This window comes from Palaemon carinicauda, chromosome 27 (genome assembly GCF_036898095.1).
Source record: "Palaemon carinicauda isolate YSFRI2023 chromosome 27, ASM3689809v2, whole genome shotgun sequence".
NCBI classification, from domain to species: domain Eukaryota; kingdom Metazoa; phylum Arthropoda; class Malacostraca; order Decapoda; family Palaemonidae; genus Palaemon; species Palaemon carinicauda.
In genome coordinates this window covers 51,814,948-51,825,528 of record NC_090751.1, presented here as the reverse complement: position 1 = coordinate 51,825,528, position 10,581 = coordinate 51,814,948, and positions in this window count along the sequence as shown.

Here is a 10,581-nt window from a genome sequence, read left to right as displayed (position 1 = left end):
AAAATTAGCCTAGGATCGATTTCCCCCCCGGGAAAAGCAGCCCGGGCTGTTATTCCCCCGGGGGTAATTTCAGCCCTAGGATATTTTTCCCCCCCTAGGCCATTTCTCCCCCACCCTCCCATACAGAGAAACTATTTTGATGAATTAAATAATCAACGGTGATATATATATATATATATATATATATATATATATATATATATATATATATATATATATATATATATATATATATATATATATATATATATATATATATATATATATATATATATATATATATATAATGAAAACCTTACTCTTCTTTCGTACTGTCCAGCACCAAATAAAAAGTACACGATGCTAAGAAGCACTATGGATTAGAAAGGGGATGATACCAATTCAGTTGTGTTACCAGAGATTATGGGGGAACCGAGTGGGAAACCTGTGGTTTTAGGGTGGGGAAATGTCATAAACGAGTGATTTACAGCAATAATAATGGTCAGAAATGCTAAATAAGAACAAGGTAACCAGTTGGTAAAACATATGGATCATGTAAGTGGCTGAACATAGGCCAAACATGATTATTTAACACATTTGAGATTTGTAAAATGATACAGAACCTAACAAACCCACCTAACCTAACCTAGTAGTTCCCAGGTCACAACCCCTAGTCGGGGGCAAGCCCCGGACCCCCTTCCCAGGTCACAGCCCCTAGCCGGGGGCCAAGTCCCCGAACCCCCTTCCCAGGTCACAAACCTTCGCAGGTCACAGGTCACAACCCCTTGGACTATCCCAATATCAGCCTCCATCATAAATTCTTTAAACAAACCGGCCTTTTTTTTTTTTTTTTTTTTTTTTTTTTTTTTTTTTTTTTTTTTTTTTTTTTTGGCATTTGGAGGTTTATAGTTACGTCTTCACAAATTTCTTGAATTGAGGATATATATACTAAAGAATTTGATTGTTCCCTCACATCCTTCGAAATCAGCGTTTGTTTTCTAAGCAATATTGCATGGGGTTTGATACGGATTCACTAAGAAACTGAGCAGCACGCTTAAAATTCATTGTTCTTTTTATTCAAGCAATATGTTGTGACCTCAATTTATTGCCTAAATGTAACCCTTCATTGTCTTGCAATTTGTGCAGCTTTTCTAGGAAATCCCATTGAAATTGATTTCCATGGCAAACGAAAAAAAAGGGTTACCTCCACCAAGCAAAGGGGGAATCTTGGCCCAGAGGGGGGAATATTATCCTGGGACAAAGTTCCCCCGGAGGGATAAATATCCTGGGCCATATTTCCCCCGGGGGGAATTTCGGACGGGGGGAAAAACAGACCGTTACACTGGACAGTACCACCCTGTTCGTAATACTAGGTATGCAGATAATTCTAATAGTCAGGCCTTCTCCACCACGAGGCTCAATACTATACAGTATTCAAGAAGTTTTACTCCAGGTATGAACAAGTTGTGGAATAATATTCCTAATCGGGTAGTTGAATCGGTATTAGTTCAAACGGGCAGCAAATGTTTTTTATGTTGAACAGGCTGGCACAAGTCTTTTTTTTATAGTTTGTATACGAAAAGGGTCTATTTTGATGTTGTTACTGTTATCAAAATAGTTTAATGTTTTAATATTGTTACTGTTCTTGAAATATTTTATTCAAATCTTTTATTGATTTTCATATAGTTCATTTATTTCCCTTTTTCCTTTCTTCACTGGGCTATTTTTCCCTGTTGGAGCCCTGCTTTTTCAACCAGGGTTGTAGCTAAGCTAATAATAATAATAATAATAATAATAATTCTAGTTGATCAAACGAGAGGACGTTGAATGTTTATGTGATTTGGTATTTCGTACACATATGACATTTGCGAAACTACCATTAGTTTTGTTATGAATCCATTGCCATTTAAAAATAGGGTTCACTCCGTCTAAAAAAAAAAAAAAAAATACTATTTTAAATGTGTTAGTGTACTTTTAAAAAATTTAGTTGGAAAGTTGTGTTTTAGTTCTATCCAGATTTATTTTTTTAAACAAGAGGAAGATAAATAATATATTAGGATACTTGTGCAAGAAACAGCCATTAACCTATGACAAGCAATAGATGGAAATAAATCTCTCACGTTAAATTGGCAGAAATTTTATAAGGTTTACTTTCTGAATTGACGTTCAATTTACAAGTTCTGCAGGGGTTGCTCTTCTTCTTCCATTTTAGTAATAGGATTAACTCTATTAGATGCCGCAAGCGCCAATTAGCTAATCAACGAGATTCACAAAGCTTAATAATGGAATAGAGTAACGAGGCATCACAGCAATCAGATTTTTTTTTCTAAAAAGCCCCAAAATAGATGACTTCAAGTAGCCTTTGATCTTTTTTTATGTGCGTTTAGTACGTAAAATTTACCCAGAATACAGTACTCCGTTTGTTATAATGTTCACCTTGATTACATGATGTGAATATGTTTTCAAAATTTCGCTGAATTGTAATAAATGTTTGACGACGACAACAACAACAACAACAATAATAATAATAATAATAATAATAATAATAATAATAATAATAATAATAATAATAATAATAATAATAATAATAATAATAATGGTTTTGATAATATTAATGAAAATTAAAGTCCACAAAATCTAAAAGCACAAGATGGAAGACCGTATACTATTTCGGTAAATTTTCGCAGAATAAAGAATCTACATGTTGAAAATAAATACATACGTACATAAATAAACGACGAGAAATCGCACCTGCCTGTACTTTCAAAGAAAGGGCAATACCTGGAAGACCATTGTATATAAGCTAAGCCACAGTCGATGTTTAGAAAAAATATATACAGTATACACACACACACACACACACACACACACACATATATATATATATATATATATATATATATATATATATATATATATATATATATATATATATATATATATATATATGTGTGTGTGTGTGTGTGTGTGTGTGTGTGTGTGTGTGTGTGTGTGTGTGTGTTTAGTTTCCACCCAAGGCTGGCATTACGATACGGCACGGTACGGTGTATGTACGTAACATGAATAGTCCCACGAGATATTATAAGCATGATAGCTGCATCATTTATTGCACTTTCTGTCACCCAAGTGATTGTACAGTATACTGCACATTCTCCGGGTTGAGGTACATTCTGAATCAATTGAAACTAGGAATGAAGAATGATATATAAGATTCCCTTATGTTTCTAACTAGTATTACATAATCATTTTAAACTAATATGCTTGATTTGACACCAATGAAAGGTATTCTCCATATACTAACTGCCATTATGAATATTCAGAAGAATTTGTTTTCAGTTATTAATTACTTGGTAATGTCAGGTATTGGTTTACTTTCCACTGATGATTATTATATTCTATACTTGTTTAGCTTAATAAGATCCTTGAGAAAAGAGACCATGGTTTGAGCAATTAGTAGGCAAAGAATCATGATACTTGGAAATAAATATTTCGAGTAAGATTTTTGGCCGGGTGCCAGGACTTCCTTCAGGATGTTTTCTGCTAACGTTTTTGATTCACATTTTCTAATGCCGTATGTCTTGGGCTATGTCAAGAACATAGCGACCACCCCTAACTCGGGGCCGTTCTCACACGCACTACGCTCTACTCCGCCTCACACAAATCTACATCAGCCCTCATATGGGCTGTCAAAAATATTCAGAAATTCATGAAATCTTGCAGGGACTATTTTTATATATAAAGAAACATACGCAAAGAGCAAAAATTATAATAATATCATAGGTATTTCGAAAACAATACAAAATGTACATAGACAAACCGAAAAAATCTGGTTTTTAACATATTTTTCTTTGGAAACGAAGTCATCTCGGGAAATAAATAATGAATCTATGTGTAAATGCTTCAGAAAAAAACTTCCATATTTCATAAGCCTTCTTTTGAGTTTATATTAGCAGTTGTTGGTAGCATACAGAACACACTTTTTTTTTTTTACAAACTTGAGAAAATATGAATTACAGTCCACTATTCATGACTTGGCCTACTTGCATACTGCCGGTATCTAATGCACCCATTTAAGCTAAATTGAGTCATACTAAGCTAAATTATACCATGTTAGCATAAGTGAATGGCTGATTTTATCTTTAAACACATTTTTTGTTTGTAAAAATAAGAAGTAGATTTTCTTTAATAAAAAAAAAATCCTGTCAATAGCACATGATTGATCACTGTCTGATTAATCATCTTCATCCTCGTCATCATCAAATTCATAATTATCATGATTATCACTTATATTGAAATCATCACACTTTCCTTCGTCTCCTCCCTTATCTACTAATACACTCATGAGATCTTTTGAGATGATGTCTCCCTCAAACCACAAAGGTTCAAGTTTATTTCTGTCGGAATTTAGGTGAAATCAAACTCATGAGGAAATAGTAATTCCGGATACTGTTCATGAGCTCTATCCCAGATGCACACTTCGTAATTAATACTGTTCACATGCTGCACACGAACTCTTTCGCATGGGGGAAACTTTGCAAAGATCAAAAGTGACTGCTGGCCGTATACTCGTAACTATGGTTGATCCACTGATTTTCTTGGACTTCATTTCTCGGGCTTCATTGACTTCCTTTAATCTGTAACCAAAACCCTGCAAATGGCATGTGAATTTTTCAATTCATCTCATGACATTCACGTCATCAAGAACCCATTGCTCCCCTACTTCAGCAAAAATATCAATGGACTTTGATTGATTGATTGATCATATCTTTCCCTGCATTTGAATGCTGAAGTACAATCTTCACCAGTGAAGGCATGAAGAGACAGAAGGGCTGTAATGTGGTCTTGAGATTAATTTTCTGCTAACTACTTAATGTTGATGAGTCGTTCTCCCATATTTAGGAGGTTGGTGACTGCGAAAGATTTAGCATAATAGAGAAGAATGAAAAAAATATCATTGTCCTTTGACCTAACTCTCCCCGTCTTGATGTGTGGTAGTTTGGTCTGAATGTAATTGATATAAATGATAAGCCTGACATCACTTTCTTCATGGCTGGAATATGCTTCAGGCAATTGCTGTTTGAAAGCCTTTCCCTCAGCTACTGTCAGTTTATTTATTGGTTTGACCTCCCTCAGTGAAGATCGTAGATTATTTTATGATACTTTTTGTCATATCATCAGAGCCCCAGTGGCGATGTAGTAGACTGATGAGAGATTTCTTGTTGTCATCATTTGTGAGAAACGTTTTCCAGTCTATGGGACGGTGAATATTCAGCCCATGAATTATGAACTTACCATTACAGCCTCTTTGGTCTCGCTCGGCCGATTTGGGAGAGAGGAGTTTGTCAGCATATTTTGGAAAATACGTTCTGATATAATTTGTACTGTAGGGGTACCTTTTTCATATAAAAGAAGGAATTCCCATACTAAATCAAAGCACATTCATTTGATGGAAGGAGCTTTCCATTTTCAATATTTTTTATCACCATTCATTCCTTAAGCTTTGTTTGTTTTTATGAAGTATCCATCAACTGTTGCTAAAGAACATGGAGTTGGAGACAGGGGACAGTCCATAAGGTCACTAATGCTAACATGTCTTTCTTTTTGCTGTGTTTTGATAAATACTTTGAAAATGAACCCACTTGTTGACTTGTATTGGATTTCTTTATTTGTTGTTGCACTCCTTTGTGAAACAGCTCTGGACGACATTGTTTTGAACTTGTTTCTCTTGATGGGTTCGAATAAAGGTACATTTTTTTCACAAGGCAGTCGTTCACGAAGTTTTCTTTCTGTGATTTGACTTTACTCAATGCATCTAGCACATCATGCCATATTTCTTCAGATATTGATGCTCCCGAGGATAAACATGTCAAAGACTGCGAGATTTTAAGTTGAAATGGGTTGATAAAACTCTGAATTGCTTAATTGTTCGTAGCAACTGTTTCACCGGTGTGAAAAGTACCAATGAGTATGATATGCCTTTTGTATTTTTTTCTGGTTCAACCATATCAGAGAAAAGATTTTCATGCAAATAACTAGATCAAATATTGCAATTGTTTAATTTTGTCCTACTTCGGATGATGCTTCTTGACTAAACCTCAAACATTCTTGAATTGTTTTGAGGTCCGTAATTGCTGCATTAATCATTGGATGATACCCAATAGTTGTGGTACAGTTTGGAGTAATGCCAGTACTAGACATAGATCCCGATATAGCAGGGTTAAAAGGATCTTCAAAGTGCATATGACGAAGAATAATCTAAAAAACAGAATCTTGTAAACCTATAGCTTTGATGTTGTAATTTTCAGTACAGTTTGAGGGCTCCGTGAGGGTTGGTTCTGGCCGTTTTCTCTGGTAGTATGGGGCTAAATCTTAAACTGGACTTTTGAATCTTCTCTGCTTTTTTTTCCAGTTGGGTATCAGTAATGGGTTCAGACATACGAGGGACTGATTTCAGGCCATTCTCTTTACAGAATCCAAATTCTTGCATGTAGATTCCAACTGTGCTGTGAAGTTTTTAGCTCCATAAACATCAGACACCAGCTGATCAAAGTTGTCCCAGTCGCAATGAAACACTGTTCCTTCAGGCTGATCCTTAACCACATCACTGTTACCGATTACTGAAACACTTTCAACTATGGATTTGCTAGGGCAGTTTCCAATTCAAGAGAATAAGTATAGGACTCACAATAACCTAGTTTGTTTGGGAGAGTAGATAATTCTTTAGATTTGAAGAGATGGCGGAGTGTCACACACATAGTAGGATATACTTTATCATCTTCCACTGTCCACCTGTTACATATAATTTAACTAAAAGACAATAATGATATTCTTTCTCGATTTAATGGGCCCCTCTTACCACAAGTTAGTGTAAGCACAGATTGTAGACCATAAGCAGGAATTTCCTCTGGTGGATAAGGAGCGTCACTAAATTTGGTGCGCCATAAAAGTGTCTTAATTTCTTTAAGGGCATTGAGTAATCTAGTGTGAAACTCAAGACTAATTTCTTTGATCCAGGCATTATCTCCCAAACCATAAGCAAAATGAACAATTGTTTTCAGTGATTCTAAAGATTTACAAAATATCAGTGTGTCTTTATATAGGGGTGATGAGAAGTCGATGCTGTCCTTCAGGTCAGAACAGTGTTCAATCTTCAACCTGAGATTGACTAGTTATTTCAAAAGTTTGTTCATTATTGTTATTATTGTATAGATTCTCATTATACAGATTTCGACGATAACAAAGTTTTAGAACCTGACCTTTGCGAATAACTTTATAAAATCGTACACATGCGAAAATACTTTCTCCTTACATCTCCTCTAGTCTGATGCTTCCTCAGTTTCTGTGATGGAGTACCGCTTCTGAGGTATTCGTCTTACTAAATACTGCTTGGGTTACCACTCATGAAATTGGGCCTCCCTTGCAAAGAGATCTACTCCTCCTATTTTGCATAATAAATTTTTATATTTTAGTTCATTTTCCTTTTCTTCAATGTTTTATAATCATCTGAGTGGAACTTCTGCAAGCTATGTCCATTACCTGAGACCTTCTTTACCTTGTCACCTTAGCAAAATATAAAGTATTTACCAAATATCACTATATATCATCTTTTCGTTGGCTGCTTGTTTGCTTACATTCAGCATTTGTTATAATGCTTGACAATGTGCGTCGATCAATACGAAAAAAAAAAAAACTCTCGTTGACAACTCTCACGATAAACACGTAAATAAATAAATGAACAAATAAATAAGAAAAATAATTAATATTAACTTATAGCTACATATTAAAAAATACCTTTGAATTTTCTACAAAAATCTAAAGGCACTTTATTCTTTATAATAACTTTGGAAATTGTCAGGAGAAAGAACCATCAGTTAATCATTTGGATTTACCAATTTGAAACGGATAGAGAAGTTTTGGTACTTGTTTTAGTATAACGTAAATTTTGGCAATAAGAAATGTCAACATAGGCTCAAATAAAAGTGTATGTAACAAGGAAGCATTTATAATGCAATAGATTAGTTATATTTCTCAGAGAGGCTTTCGTTTTTCAAAGAGAGATATGTTAAACAAAAAAAAAATCGGGTTGTCTGTGTACATTTTGTATTACTTTAAAAATATATATTATACTATTGTAATTTTCACCCTTTACATATGTTTCTTGATATATTGCAATAGTCCCTGCAAAATTTCTTGGAAGTTTGAATATTTTTGACCACCCATATAAGGGTTAATGTAGATTTATGTGAGGCGGAGTTGAGCGTAGCCCAAGACATGTCATTAAGAAATATGAGTTAAACATAGCAGAAAACATCTTGATGGGTGGTCCTGGCACCCGGCCTATATTACATGCGCCAAATAAATAGTTCCTTGGGAGATAGGTATCATGAATCCTCATGAGAATACGCTTGGTCAATTTCGAAAACATAGAAATATTATTTATGATAATTACTTATATAGCAAATTTGTGTATTTATTCTAATTACTAGTAAGAATAGCAGTGGTGTTAGCAGTAGTATGGGTAGTAGCAGTAATAGTTCTATTGTAATTACACATTACTAGTAGCCATTACTAATTTTATCATAAGCATTGATATCATTGCAGATAATCTTAATGCTATCAATATCATCCTCATCATCATTTATATCACTATCATAATTATTAAAACTGAATACAGACAAGCACGTATAACGTTCCCTTGTTGATTTTCTCCTATTAACTAAGAAATTTCCAAAAAGAGGGGATTTTTACCATTTAGATTGAGATGCCTTATAGTACGGTAAAAATACGGAATTACGGTACGTTATTTTTATCCGTACTGTGCGGTACGGAAAGATAGTTGAGAGCACGGTACGAAATCACGGTACGGGATTTTGAGCAGGTACAAAGTACGGAAAGAAATCCCGGTACGAGATTTTGAGCAGGTACGAAGTACGGAAAGCATTCCGTACCGTACCGTACTACCAGCCTTGTAAATTCCACCAAGCTTCAATGCCGATTGAGACTCCGGGTATAAGCTATTATTCTCTGTTAATCCATTCGATTGAGTAAAATATATTTGATATGAATATCAGTGTCAATATGAGCATACGTATCATGCCCATTTTGGTTGAGTACGGATCCAATAACACAAATTATGTTACAGACCTCGACTTATAACACATCTGTATTATTACCTAAATTACAATGATAATTATTTTATGGACTTCATTTTCAGACCTGATTCAATTTTGGCTAAAATGAATTTTGAGTTTAAATGCCAATTTATTTTGTGTTTGAAGTTATGCTGAATTATCATAAAAAACGTTCATATGTAGGCTGTAGTAGAGTTTCTGTGAGGCTACTTATCAGAGGCTCAAGTCTCGAAGCATCTGATAGTTGAGGGGCAACTGTACTAGGATTTACATCCGCTGCACAATAGAAGCTAATTTTTTGTTAAATCAACTGAAAAAGGGCGAGGGCTCTTATTTTGTCAAAGATTGAGTGCTGTAGGGCTGCTTTGGCTCCTGGAGACGAAGTAATTCTAAATCTCACGTAATAAGCAACAATAATCATATTACGAATATTTGAGTGTTTTTTCATAGATCGGGTTGTCTGTTTAGACACACAACGATACAATTGGTCACATCAATAAATTAAATAAGCCGGATTTTTTAGGGTTAGGCTACATTAAAAAAAAAAAAATGCATTGGTGTTTGTCAACTCTCAGTAAATGAACGGAGAGCATTACATTATTCGTCTTATAAATGGGGATACACGACGTTAACGGACAAAAACTGTCAACTTAGAATCAATAGTTATAGAAGAGATGCATTAACACTTCCACTGATGTTGATTTAGAATGTGTTCTGCGAGGGAATTAGAATTAAGCAAACATTCAAAGCAGCGTAAATTCGTGAAACACACGATCGCTGAAAACGGATTAAATTGCTGGATTCGCAAGCTGGCTGCCAGTTGAATCGTCCAACCGTAACGTATTGGTCAGAAAACCATTGTATTTTAGAGTAAAGGAACTGCCAACATTCAGCCAAATACACTTTCATGAAAATTTACAGTAAAAACGATAGGCCTATATCGGATCTTTAACTTTAATTCCAAGTTGTGGAATGATCTTACTAATAGGGTAGTTGAATCGGTAAAACTTCAATAGTTCAAACTTGCAGCAAATATTTTTATGTTGCACAGGTTGACATAAATCAATCTATAGTTTAAATATGAAATGCATATTTTAATGTTTTTACTGTTTTCAAAATATTCTATTTTAATTGTTCTTTATTCTTCATATCGTTTATTTATTTCCTTATTTCCTTTCCTCACTCTTCTACTTTTCCCTGTTGGAGCCCTTGGGCTTATAGCATCTTGCTTTTCCAACTAGCGTTGTAGCTTAGCTGATAATAATAATAATAATAATAATAATAATAATAATAATAATAATAATAATAATAATAATAATAATAATAATAATAATAATAATCAAACAAAAACTCGAAGAATTTCATAATACTCTCTCCATAAAAATAGTATCATAAACAGAAAATCAAATATAAGTGATATTGAAATTCTATATCTTCATTCAAGGTGCCTGCAGAACATGCCATAATACTT